General features: G+C 38.1%; 1 protein-coding gene across 4 annotated transcripts in view; it reads left to right on the top strand.

Moving 5' to 3' along the window:
- Positions 1 to 14,245, top strand: part of LOC118735867 (laminin subunit alpha-1) — a 252,725-nt gene that overhangs the window by 79,508 nt on the left and 158,972 nt on the right. The window lies entirely within an intron of this gene.

Raw genomic sequence — 14,245 nt, forward strand, 5'->3', positions numbered from 1 at the left:
TATGATGCGCCTCTACATATTTTATTCTAGGTATAAAATAAAGACATTCACAAAAAATTTAAATTTTTTTCAAAATTTTGTAGGGGTCGCTACCAGGATTTAAAAAATTTTTATTGAAATTGGTCAAATTTTTGCAATTTAAAAAGAATTCAAACGCCATAAGCGACCCCTACATTTTTTTAATTACGAAATTTTCGTGGTTTAATTTTTTTTAACAAGAAAAAAATTTAGGGGTGTCCAATGATGTTGTTATTTTTAAGGACAACCTTAATTTATATACACGTTTGTATGCATGCAAGTATTTATAGCAGCCACAATGACCGCATGGCAAGTGGAGGAATGCGCCACCGCCACTGCGAAAATGCCTTATTTTATCAGCTGTTTGCATTCGAGACGGCTGGCTACTGTTATTACAGCCGCTTTCCTGTACGCTTTTTATTGTTGTTGTTTTAATAACTGTTGTATGGCGGCGCATCTCAGCGCAGACTAGAAGAAATGGTGCATCACCGCCTCAATCGCTTCTTTTTTTTTTTTGGTTGTGTTGTGTTGTATTGCTTTGCTTGCGCATTCACTTGCTGCCTAAGCATCAGCTGTTGTTTGCAGCATGCAACACAGTTGCTAGTTTTTGTGGCAACAACAACTACTATAGATATCAGTGACTTAAATATCATACACGAAAAATTGCTGAAAGCCACTATTGCTGGCGGTAATGTAACAGCAACTGAGGAAGCTTAGCTGTAGCTGTTTGTGAGCTGTGTTGCGGCAACAAGTTGCCGTCGCGTCGTTCACGGTTGCAGAACATTTTAAATGCGATAATGTTTGATTTAAAGCCACGATAAGCTACTCAGTTGGAGAGACGACAGGTTGCTCGCTTGCTTTATTGGCAACAACTGAGTTGTGATTTGCGCCTCATCGCTGGTTTTGCTGCTTTCAGCAATGGGTGGAAAAATTATGAAATTTCTTGTGAATTTTTTTTTGTGTTCATCGCCTTATCTTTGTGTAATCAAGCTGAAAATTGAAATTTGTTGTAACCTGTGGCCCAGCTGGTGTACATAGTTGGATTTTTACAGATTCGTTATCTAAATATCTGAAAATAGTGGGTAAGGTAATAAATATTTCTGTACATATTTGGTATTTTCTGTTTTGTAATTTAGTTTGGTAATTTGTACTCGTATTCTATATTTCGTATTTTGCATTCTGTATTTCGCAGTTTGTGTTTGGTATTTTGTATTTTGCATTTTTAATTTTTCGTTTTTGTTTTTTTTTAATTTGTATTCTACATTTATGTATGTACCTAGTATTTATTACTTGGTTTTTGTGTTTCGAATTTTTTGTTTTGTATTTGGTATTTTCTAATCTTGAATTTGGTACATGTATTCTGGGATTTGTATGTTATATTGGCTATGGTAATGGTGTTGATCTTAGTATTGGGATTGGTATAAGTATTGGTACTGGTATGGGTATTGGTATTGATATTGATATAGGTATAGGTATTGACTTGGTATTGGAATTTTTATTGGTATTGGTAATGGTGTTGATACTGATTCGGATATTAGTATTGGTTTTGGTACTGGAATTTATTGATATTGGTATGGGGTTGGTATGGTATTGGTTTGGTATTTGTATCGGTATTGGTGCCAGTATAAGTAATGGTAATGGTGTTGGTACTGGTATTGGTATTGCTTTTGCTACCAGCATTGGACTGAGTATTGTTATTTGCGTTGGTATTGCTATGGGGATTGGTTTTGGTTTTGATATGGTATTTGCATAGGTATTGGTGCCAGTATTGGTACTGGTAGTAGTATTGGTATTGATACTGGTATTTTATTTGGTGCTGGTATTGGTTTCGGTATGGGCATTAGCATTAAAATCTGTATTTATATAGGTAAGATATAGTTATTGGCATTGGTATTGGTATTAGTATTGGTATTGGCATTGGCATGGGTATTGACATTGGTATTGGCATTTTAATCCGTATTGGTATTGGTGTTGGCGTTGGATACCAGCTACTTGGTTATCTTAAAAATCTTTAAATCTCGTTTTATAATTTACTTGCCAGCGAATTCTACATTAAACATTCCAGATATTATCCATTTATTCTAAAGCTCACCAACTTCCCTGTGGGTAAAATCTCTAGTTCTGAACTGGTGCGCTTCTAGTACACTTAGACCCATTACTGGTTCGCGATAAATCTCTTTTGTATACAAACAACTGGCGAATTTAACATTGCGATGTTATAGGATTTGGAAATCGTGCCCCGCTGCATTACCTTTTCTATAGTTCGGAACCAGTGCTAAATTCGACAGACGAAAAAAGTACTATGAAGTTTTGGAACGCAGCCCCTTTGGTTTTTCCATGGTAGCGGTTTTTAATTATTTGCAAAGAAATATGATTTTAATCTGAAATCAAATTTGTTTGAATGAATGTAATTCAAATTTTGCATTTGAAAACACGTTGACTTGCGTTTGGCTGTAGCTGAGTTTGCAGAAGTGTGTGCTGTTATTGGTTAGATTCCAGAAGGTCCCACGATGTTAAAACGTTAAAGCAAATTTTTGTTTTTTTATTACGAAAATATAAAAAACCATCTGCGAAGTACAGAATGAAAGCGTATTTGAACGAACATTTTTGTTATTGATTACCAAAATATAAAAAAACATCTGCGAAGTGCAGAATGAAAGCGTATTTGAACGGAAAACCCGTCAAGCAAATATCTATTTAAAGTAAACAATCCCTTTTTTGATAGCTCCGAACTAGTTCTAAATTCGTAATCTTAGATATAGATTTCCAATGAAAAATTGTTTCATACCTTGGATCTTATAACATTTTCTGTGACTATTTTGGACCTAGCAAATTTGCTTATCACTGAACCGAAGCGGTTAGATCTTTTGAAAATTGTTCTTGCTTCTTGCACTAAAATATAATTTTTTAGAAAAATTGGACTTGGCAGCAACATTTCGCTCCTAGTACCACATTTCGCTACTTTTAAACTGCTGGGGATCTAGTTACTATCGGACTGGTTCGTTTTTGACGATACAGATCTAGTAAGGAACTATAAATTTGGTTCGTCAGTTCGGGATTTCTCTACAGGGTTAGTATCTACATTAGAGTGGTTCACAAAAACACTCTTTTTGGAAATTCATAAACGCTACATCAGAAAATTGTTATTTGTGATAAAAAAGAGACACGTATTTTTTTATTTTGGAAAAAGTTTTCTTAGAGGTCGCGCTGGTCGGTTTTTTATAAAAACGCTGATGTTCTCAATTTTTTTATTTTCTCGATATGTTAAAATGCAGCTAAAAAAGTGGTTTTTACATATAATTACTCTGGTATTATTGGGGAACTTTCCCTTAATTACACACCTGTCTTGGACAATTAGAATGGGCCTTGTTCCCGAAAATATCGTGCCCTAACCGCCAAAATAACGTAAGCGACATTTTTTTTTTTTAATTTTCTTTTTGATGCAGAAATATTCCTACAGCATCTAGATACATTTCTGCATCAAAAAGAAAATTTTGAAAAAAATGTCGCTTACATTATTTTGGCGGTTAGGGCAAAATTAAAACATTGATACTGAACGATTTACGCATTGCCATGGATTGTAGCTTGTTACCAGGGGGTTTCTGGGGTTGCTAATTAGGAATCTGAAGTCAGTTTTTCGAAATTCAAAATGGCGGTCCATTAAAAAAAATGATTGGATTTGTTCGAAACCCGACACTCGAGAGTTTTTGGGGTCGCCGATTACGAATCTGAAGTCAATTTTTTTAAATTCAAAATGGCGGATCTAATATGGCGATCAAATTAAAAAAAAAATACTAAAATTGAACGTTTTAAACATTGTCAAGGGTTAAAACACGTTTCCAGTGAGTTTCTGGGGTTGCTGATTACGAATCTGATGTCAGATTTTCGAAATTCAAAATGGTTTATCCAAAATGGCGACCAACTTTAAAAACATGATTGGATTTGTTTGAAACTCTTAACCGCCATTTTGAGTTTTGAAAATCTGTAATCAGCAACCCCAGAAACCCACTGGAAACGTGTTTTAACCCTTGACAATGTTTAAAACGTTCAGTATCAATGTTTTAGTTTTAGAACTTTTTTTTAAATTTGATCGCCATAATGGTTCCGCCATTTTGAATTTAAAAAAAAATTTTTTGAACCACTCTAATCTACATACACATATGTACTATATATGTAAACAAATAAGCATTCATATGTTTGTCTAGTGTTTCAAGTCTCAGATGTCAAATTAGCGCGTGAGCAACAACCGAAAATGGCTCAATTGTAAAGCGCAATGCATAGTGACAGCTGACAATTCAGTTGAAAGCTTTTAGGCGCCACAACCGTAATTTAAGTGCTTTTCCCAGGCTAACAGTCACTTGACTACATGCTTGTAAGTATGAATGATACCAATGTAAGCAGAACTGGTTTGAGGATATGGCGGCAGACTAAGTAGGCGAAATAGCCAAAACGTTGATGGCTTGGATAAGCGTAGTGGAGCAAATACAAGAGTACTAAAGTAAGGATTCAAGGGGAATATGAATAGCCCATAAAATACATACATTTAGTGCAGTATTTAACCCTCAGCACCTAATTAAAAAAATTAAAATACTGCGCCGCATTAGCAACCATATAAATAATCGGAAGGAGTAGTAGTGAACCCCAAAAGCTGTACCATGCAAAGCAACCGAGTTCGGGAGGCTCACATATCATCAATCTAAAAGTTCTTGCCAACTATATATGCATAAAGCCAATTTTTTTTCAACTCAAGCAACCGGCACATTTTTAGTTTTATCTTTTGTCGCGCCAAAAATTCGTGTGCTCATTCTTCTTTGCAATTCTTCTTTTTTTTCTTATTTCCCCAAAAACTATATGAAGTTGATTTATTTATTAGCCGCGCGCCAGATGTTTGCGCGCTACATACTACTCTTAGTAGGTAGGTATTGCAAAGCGAAATGCCCCCCAAAAGACGCGCTAAACAAATTGTTTGCACAAAAATTTTTGGCGCAAATAAAGCATAAGAAAGTGCCAAGTGTGAAAGATTTAGCACATTAGATAATGGCTGCTCGCGTGAGCGAAGACAGACAAGTGACTGACATCCAACAACGTCGCGCGAAAACGAAATGGGCACCGACCGCAAAATGAACCGAAATAAAATGGGGAAAAAGGCATAAAAAAGGATGGAAAATGCCTAAAAAGAATAACAAAATAAGCGTAAAAAAAAAATAAATAAAAATAAAATTAAAAATAAAGGAATGGCAATTTTAACGCGCACATTGAAAACGCGGCCACAGTTGGGCGCATGCGAGCGCCAACAACCCGGTTAAGCTAACAGACAGCGCATCAGACAAGCTGACGCGTCAGTGGTTTTGCGCCACAAAAGAAAATCAAAAATTGTACATAAAGCAATATGCAAACGAATGTGCATACGAAAGTGTGAATTTTTATCAGCTTTAAAAGTTTTTATGCTTAATTACAAGTTAATTTGCCTATTAACTGCAATAGCCGCATACCCCACATTCGCTCACCCGTGCGGTGTTCCGTCCGATGCGTCGCGTGGGATTGCTCAGTGCAGCGCTTGTTTAGGCTTTCTTGGTGCTGGTTGTTGCCAAAAAAATGTTGTAATAAAAGGCAAACAAGTTGTGGTATATTGTAAACAAGCCATTATTTTTGTATATTTACCCGTAGACACATTTTTGCTCCATTATTCTGCGGTTAGTCGCTTAATATGTACGTATGTATTTGATAAATGGTCAGAAGATTTACACTAAGCAGAGTTTCTTCCCGATTCTGTCGAAGCTGTCGGTGTTACTCAACGCCATTTAATTCAGCCGGCAGCGCTTCCACAAGGCTCGCGGTGCGCCCGATCGCTGTGGGGCCCTGTTCACAGCATCTTTGCTTTCAGCAGGAGCGTGACATTCCTCGTGGATCGGCTTGCTCTTTTTTTGTCGAAAATTAATAAGCTACTCTACGGGTATTGAGTAATGGAACTCCATTTGTCGCGAGTCCGTTGTAAATGCAGGGTCAGCGTTCATAAGTCCGCTCCAATAGTTCATAGAACCCACCTTTTCTCACGTCATAGTTTTCTTCTGTCGGAGCGTGGAAATGCGCTGAAATCAAGATTTGTGATGAGGCGTCCATTTACCAGAGCAAACGTCAGATAATCGTAAGAAAGTCTTCTTTCCGGCTGGCAGTCTTGACCTGAGCCAGCATAAACTTTGTTTTCTTTTCGGCCAGCCAAGGGATCATCAGATTAGTTTCGATGCTGTAAACTATTGGCAGCGAGGAAAATCTAATACTGTGCTGGATATCAGGCCACCGCAGCATTGAAGGGAATATTGTCGCCGGCGACTGGCGAGAGAAGGTTCAGCTCCTAACCGGAGCTCACTGGGTTGTTAAGCGGTCATATCCGAATGCGTTGTCATATGCGTTGGAGTGTCTTGTCCATAAAGACAGAATACCGTCTTTGCCTTGAAGAAGACGGAGACGTCGGCATACATCCTGTATAACTATCCTACTTTGACTAATAGGTGCACGTTTGCCAAGTTACTACTAGCATTAAAGAAGCTGCAAATATCTTGGACTGTCGTAAGTAAGAGAAGAGGAAGAGTTTTCACACTTTTCAGCTTAGTTGTGGTTAAAATGTAACGGGAGACTGCCCTACATCTTCCGGTGAACTACTTGGGAAGCGCCGACTACTATAGGCGATTGAATCTTTCAAGTCCCCTGGACCCGATGGCATCATTCCTGCGCAGCTGCAAAAGGCTGTGGAGGTCTCGTGTCACTGGCTAACCCCCATATATTCGAGGGTACATCCCGGGGTTTAGAGGAGTGTGAGGGTTTCGTTCATCCCCAAAGCAAAAAAAAAAAACCTCTCACATATCCCCGAGGGACTTCAGACCAATCAGTCTCTCTTCTTTGTTATTGAAGACTTTTGAGAGACTGATTAACCTGCGTATAAGAACCAGGATTACTAGAGAGCGTTTTAGCCTCTCTCACCATGCCTAATTGAAGGGCAGATCCGTGGAATCCGCCCTGGACACAATTGTCAAAAGAATATCTTAAGAACGAAGATTTTTCAGTAGGTGTCTTCCTTGATACCCCTTTCCCTTTCACGACGTCCTGGAGGAGTTGTAAAGGAAAGGATGCCAGGTTATTGCCCATGCCGATGACTTATGGTCAGAGGAAAGTTCTTGGTGATCTTATGCAAGGGTACGTAAACACAAATTGGTCCGCTATCTGCGGACTTGCTATCAATCCTGGAAAGACGGAACTCGTTCTGTTCACCAGGGGGTATAAAGTTCCTTATGCCCTGCTTCCCTCAATAGGGGGTGTTTCACTTGTTTTCTCTTACAGTGTCGGAGCGGTTGAGGAGCGGGGAAAACAGGCATCGGTGGTTCTTTACTGCTGAATGTGAGAATGGTAGTCTAGCCCAATAAACATCACGAACGGATCGAAGCTGTAAGGGAGAGTTGGGAAAGGTGTCTACAGTCAGGAACTCTCAATAGATCTTGTGCTCAGACTGCCAGATCTCTGCAGCGTCTTTCAGGGCAAGGTGGCCGCTATAAAAGAGGCTGTTGATTGACTAGGAACCAATGTATTGTCGACTGGGAGGGTAAATATCTACACTGATAGCCAGGCGGCAATAAAGTGCTGGAATCGGGAAATGCCTCTCTCAACCGCCTCGCAATTCTTCCTAATCAAGCTGATTTGGGTCCCAAGGCACAATGACATCACTGGAAAATGCAGGCCTGATGAATATGCTAGGCAGGGCACCCTCGAGGCAGTCCCCTCGGGCAGGGAGGGCATAGGAGTTCCGTTGGCAACCTACGGCCTACTCCTGGACAGATGGGGCCACTGCCGGCTCAGCTAGCGCTGGGCGAAAAACCCCCGACATGCAAACTTGCAGGGTCCTTCGGCAGTCAAGGGAGCTTCTACAGCTGGTTAAGCGCCATCTCTCGACTCGAACAGGTGTACTGACCGGACATTGTCTTTTACGGACCCACGCGATGCGACTCAATATCTTCTTGGATCCCTACTGTCGTTGTTGTCTGGGCTGCGAGGTGGAATCATCTCAGCTCTTCCTGCGCTAGATTGATGCATTTCATCAACACTCCCGAAAAGATCTCCGGAGTGAACATCAGCTACCTGCAGGACTTTGGTGTAAACAACCAGCGCTTCTTTTACTTTAACACAGTCACCATTCGAAGAACTTGTGCAATGTGGTAACACAATGGACAATTAAATAATGTCTAAGTGAGTACCCCTCGTTGGGGCTGCCTAAGGTCGAGCTCAGTGGAAGAGTCAGTTTTCATAATGTAAGCGGAAATTATATCGACTATTGTCAAGCTCGAGCACAAGTTTTGTTAGATAAGAAAAATAGAGGAAATCAGTGACTGTATTAAATATAAGGTTGAGTTACGCTGGTGCCCATCTTTGCGCAATTCCTAAAGTAGATAACCAAATAAAAACCAAATAAAATAAAGTGCAAATTCTTGAGGAAAGGTGGCTCAAGGAATCTTGGAAAATTCCTTACTTCTTTAAAGACAATTTTAATAGCCATGCCGTTAGAAAGTTCAAGCTTAAAAACTCGAAAGCCGGTTCAAAAAACTTTAAGACAAAAGTAGATATCAACAACATTCCGTAATTATTAAAAAAATTTTACTTTGTGACAATTTAATTAATCTCTTTCGTGTACAACCTTTACAAGCCTTAATATATTCTCCTCCCCTATGTATGTGTGTATGTATGTATGTATGGACGTAGCTGACTACGGTGACTGCAAAGTTCTTGAAATATTCACCATCCAATTAATCGCTTAAACAGCTGGCGTTACTGCCGCCATACGGCCTTGAATGTCAAAACGAAATAATAAATTATAATATTGACCAACAAAAGACAAAATAGCAAAGAATAATAATACTCGTAATACGAATAATAAAAACTGCAATACATATGTACTATTTAAGTATAGCAAAGTCAGTTGCCACATGCAACAGCCGCAAGCAAACCGACTCGAGCGGAATACTTACCGGTTTTTTGGAGGTAATCTTATCGCGCCGTCGCTGTCGATTTGGTGGTGTTGGTTGGTGGCGCGGCATATATATGTACATACATATGTATGTACATACATATCGTTACCTTAATATAGAAAAAGCACTAACACATTTTCGTTTCAAATCCAGTATTGTACAAAAGTTTGCCGATAACTCACAAAGCACCTACTGGATTTTAAACATATCCACTAGAGCATAAAATTAGTTACATTCTTAAATAAAAACTGCCTTTAAAAAGCAGCAAAAGGACCCGAATTTCGACGGAGCTTTTTCATTACTCCGTAAAGAAACAAAAATTTTAGATAGGGCCTTTCTATATTAAGGTAGCGATATACACGGTGACCATTTTTGGTGGGACAGTACCAATTTTAAGAAAATCACTTGCATAATTATTTGTTCAGTATTTTTGTTTTTTAATGAATCGATTCTAATTTGAATTTAGTGAAATTATAAAACTATTAATTCCTTCAAAAAAATCATAGATGTAAAAATATAAGTTGTAGATAGAGTGGCGAAAATAAAAAATGGGGAAAATACTTTTAGCGATTTGGCGGTTTGGCGATTATTTAAGTTTAATTATTTTTTTATGAAAGTATAGCTCGTTATCTAACAAAAACCATGTATGTCAAAGTTTCAAACTTTGCACACAAATTAATAAAATTCGTCAAAATTTTATCAAAATGTTGAGCTTATTAATTAGATTTCTCAAAAACATTCTGATTATGCAGTTTTGTAGCCCATTCAATTCAAAAAGCAAATTTTAAGTAGCTTTGACTTACCGTAGATTTTTGGTAAATTTTTTTTTTGTGGGATATGTTGCTCATTTTCTCTATACCAAAAAAAAATTGTTGAACATACATACATACTTTGTATGGAGGAATATTTGCGAACAAAAAATATCCGAAAATCAACGATAAGACCAAGCTATTCAATGTTGCACTTTTTTATACAACAAAAAAAAAAATTCTAGGAAATCTGATTAAAATTTTTAAAATTTTGATAAACATTTGCTAAAATTCGTCGAATTTTTATAAATATTCTACAAAGATTGAAATTTTGATTTACACGATTTCTTGTTTAGATAGTAAGTTATATTTTCATAAAAAAATAATAAAAATTTTTTAACCGAAGAAAAGTGGCCAAAACTTGCTAAAGTGTCTTTTCGTTATTTACATTCTCGCCTTCGTACATATCTATGTGTATGTGTGTATAAATTTTCGCGATCATTTTTCAAGTTTTTTCTCTTTGTTGTGTTTTAAATAAAACTGTATTAAAAGATGTTATGTCTTTTTATTCTAAAAAAATTAATGTAGGTTCGAATTCGATGCTTTAGAAATGTACCGATTTTTGGCCACAGAAATCCGGTCACCGTATACATACACATATGTATGTATGTATGAATACGACATTTCGTGTGAATGCCATTCGCAATTGCATTCGCACTATGCAACGGTATGTTGCTGCTGATTTTGTTGCAAGTTAGCCAATTTTGGCGCAATGCGCACACTTGTTGCACTTTTGCTTTGCGTGTCGGCATATCGATGCAGGAATAAAGATAACATTTTTTTTTTTTTTTACTTTCCGTTGTGGCTGTGGCCTGTGGTGGAAACTGTGGCTGGAGGCTAGCTAAATGTGGGGTGGTGGTTGTTGAGGGGGTGGGCTAACAAGATTGCCAAATCATTAATGCGCTTTAACTGACAGTTAATTGGTCAGTTATGTATTTGCATTTGCGTGTTCAGCTTAGCCGCAGCGTTACCCTCTTGCCCTCTTTAAATGTTTCTTCTTTTTTGTTTGTGGTTAATGTGATTAATAAATATAAATCATGATAAACTGACAACGATACCAGCGCAAAGAGTTTCCAAATGCTTATACGATAATGCGAGATGCAGATATGTATACTCCGTTGCTGCTTGTTAAGTTTAGGAGGTTAGTTGATTTGACCTGAAATTCGAACTTGCAACTTGTGGAACATATTTGAGTTCGATTGTGAGAATTCATTGAAGTAAATGATCTAATTATCTTAAAACGTATATACTGAGTCCTTTATTCTCCATAAATTAATATGAGTACATACAGTTTTTTTTTTTTTATGACAGCGGCGCCACACAAGCACTAAGCATTTGCGCTTTAAATTCTTTTCTTCACCTCGTATAAATTTACTCGCATATTTGGCTAACTTTTAATTTTTATCTTTCGACTGCATTTTGTTTCGCACCAACGTTTGCCCTTAAATGGAAAATAAATACAAACAAATAAAGAAAAACATTACAATCAAAATAATCAAGAAAATCGTGTAGATAGATAATTTTCCAGCGCCACAAAGGTGCAGCGGCTAAAGAATGACATTTATAACCACAAATATTACGAGGAACTTGAATGAGCGCGTGAAGGCGTATGGAAAAATGGGCATGTCGTGATGCCGTTTGCCGTTTAGAATTTTATTTACCGACAAAAATTATTTATGTATATGTGCATAGTTTTTTATATGCATGCATGCACATTTTGAGAAGCATTTCGGTATAGCCTAGCCTAAAGCGCGCGCGCGCGTTCGTTTGTCACAACCATAAATTATGCTTATAAAGTTTTTTGTTTTTGTACTGAGAAATTCGACCTTCGCATTTCCTTATTTATGTAGATAAATAGTACACGAAACTTTTCAAATTGGGTACATATTTACGTACATACATACATACATACATACATATGTGTCTACCATAGATAATTGCTTGGTATTTATTTTTGATTGTCTGAAGGCATTTTCAATCACACACAAGTCGATGTGGCGCTAAGTCTTTAGCAGTTATTTCAAATCTAAAGAAATCTTAATACTGCTGGCCCAGAAATTTGCCAGCTTAGTCTAGCGATTGCTACAGAGAAAGTGCTATGTGGTATACGCATCGATCAGGCACTCAATGGATTCGGTATCAGGCTCGTAGTTTCCATCTTCCCTTTTTATATAAATTAATAAAAAAAAATTTTAACAACTGAAATTTTTTTCTGGAATTATTTCCTTCCATGTACATATGTAGGTAATAGAAATACATTCCACATATGAACCAAATTGGAATATAAAAACGGGTTTTTCATACATCTCAACTCCTGTGCCACCTAGCGGATTAATTCATCTTTCATTTTGCATTGTCATCGGATTCCGAGCTAAGTTTAAATATACCCTAGCCATAGAATATGCTCGAAAATTTCATGAACCTCAAGGCAGAGCCGGCTTTCCAACATCTATTCGGTGCAAGTGGAATCGCAATCAGTTGTGACTAGTCAGGTACCCGTTTCCGTTGAAAGCATAAGCGAAAAGTCTGGCCTGTCGCTCCCCAGTACTACTTACTGCGTTCAGAGTGTGCCCACTCAGTAATTATGGCTTTCGAAGAGGACCAACTGAGACCACAGCTTGGTTCAGGTCCGGAATAGGCCACTCCTCTCGTGCCAATTCGTCGGCGTCCTCATTGCCTTCAATCCCACAATGGCCTGGTAAACAGTACATTGTTACAGTGTTTTTGGCTGCCAAAATTTATAGCAGTGTGTCAAAGCAGTCTCTAACTAGCTTCGATTTCATAGTCCTGTTTGAAAGGGACCAGATGGCTGCTTGGCCATCTGAGAAGATAATTAAAAAATACGCCTTTCAAACCCTTTTCAAGGTTTAATTTTGCGCAGTTTAAAATTACGCCTATTTCGGCCTGAAACTCCGTAGTCCATTTGCCCATAGGAATTGCAAGTTTGTTGCTACGAGCAAAAATACCTGACCCTGCTCTGTCCTACATCCTTGAACCCTCTGTGTATCTGTGTACGTATCTGATACCAAGTGCACTTGGGTCTTTCTGCCAAAACCGATCTCGTGTATCTTCCCAATAATACTTGCATGCATGAAGCTTCTTTGTGCAGTAACCGTCGTTAGATAGTCGAAGTTGCAGCTCCCTCATGGATGCAGTTTCGAGTCCATCGTAGAAATGGCTCTAGAGCCGCAATTGAGCTCGTTCTTATTGATCCAGTGACGCATTGACATGCCAATCTTTGCAGTTTATTAAAGCGTAGTATGCACGTACATTCCAGAAAAATTTTCAAAAGGGTGTGTGCGGTTTACTAGACCCTCGAGAAGCTTGGACATCACTCGACTCTGATTTGCGTTCCCATTGAGAAACAATTGCCATTGCACCTAAAGCGGAAAATCTTGCAAAGTTACCCTCCAGAAAGTACGGTCACAGTAGTATATGGTCATCCTTGACCGGGCGAATAGACTACATGATCCCGCGTCTGGATTTCGAAAGGTGTCTAGAAGTGACAATAGCGGTTCATTGTTAGCGTAATGGCAAATCTAGACAGACGGTTTTGAAATGGACGAAGCAGTAGGAACTGCAGTATACTTCAACGAGGCTAAAATTCATAGGTCCTTTGAGCTACCAGATAAGCTGTCAAACCCAAGCCTTGATGAAATCTTAATTCGCTAATGTATTTAATGAAATGTACTGAAATTAAAACTGGGATATTATTCTGACAACCTTCGAAACAATTCTCTGCGCCCAGAACTGCTATCGTGGTACCATAATCCAAAAGATTGTAGTCACTAAATTTCTTCTTCTCTCTCGTCATGGCTATACTCTTTCTTCTTTGCATCTGCTTATCATATGTTATGTTATGATCGGTGCGACTAAAGCTATGTATCCCCAAAGTACCGTAGTCGGTCTTACACCTCAAAGTTCTGCGACATGGTCTAGAAACCTTCTGATATTTCGTTTCCGCAATATCTAAACACTTTTATGGAAGGCGATAGGCAGCAAACCAACCACATCAATTCTCGGGCGAATCTCCCTTTGATGCTGGCAGTTTTTCCTTGTATTGGATGCTGAGTAACAAAATACATACTTTTAATTTTTCCATGATGCCAAAATAGGTCCTCCCCCCAAATAACTTGGCTTGGCTTGCCAAAGTATTGACGACGAATGGTACTTCGAGCACAAACTCTAGAGCCATTAGAAATGTATACAAATTTGGTATGAACCCTGGCATTTGGTGCCGAAATTTCAACTGATTCCTTCCACAAACTGGGACTACAACTTGAAAACAAAAAACAAATGGAGCTGTTTCTCCTTAGCTTTGTTGAAAATCAGAAACCCTTTAATCTAAATTTCATATATTTATAAGTACAGCGATAAAAAATCCTCATTTATAAGTTTCAACGTTAA

Source organism: Rhagoletis pomonella, unplaced genomic scaffold (assembly GCF_013731165.1).
Source record: "Rhagoletis pomonella isolate Grant_MI unplaced genomic scaffold, Rhpom_1.0 Rhpom_scaffold_00003, whole genome shotgun sequence".
Lineage (NCBI taxonomy): Eukaryota > Metazoa > Arthropoda > Insecta > Diptera > Tephritidae > Rhagoletis > Rhagoletis pomonella.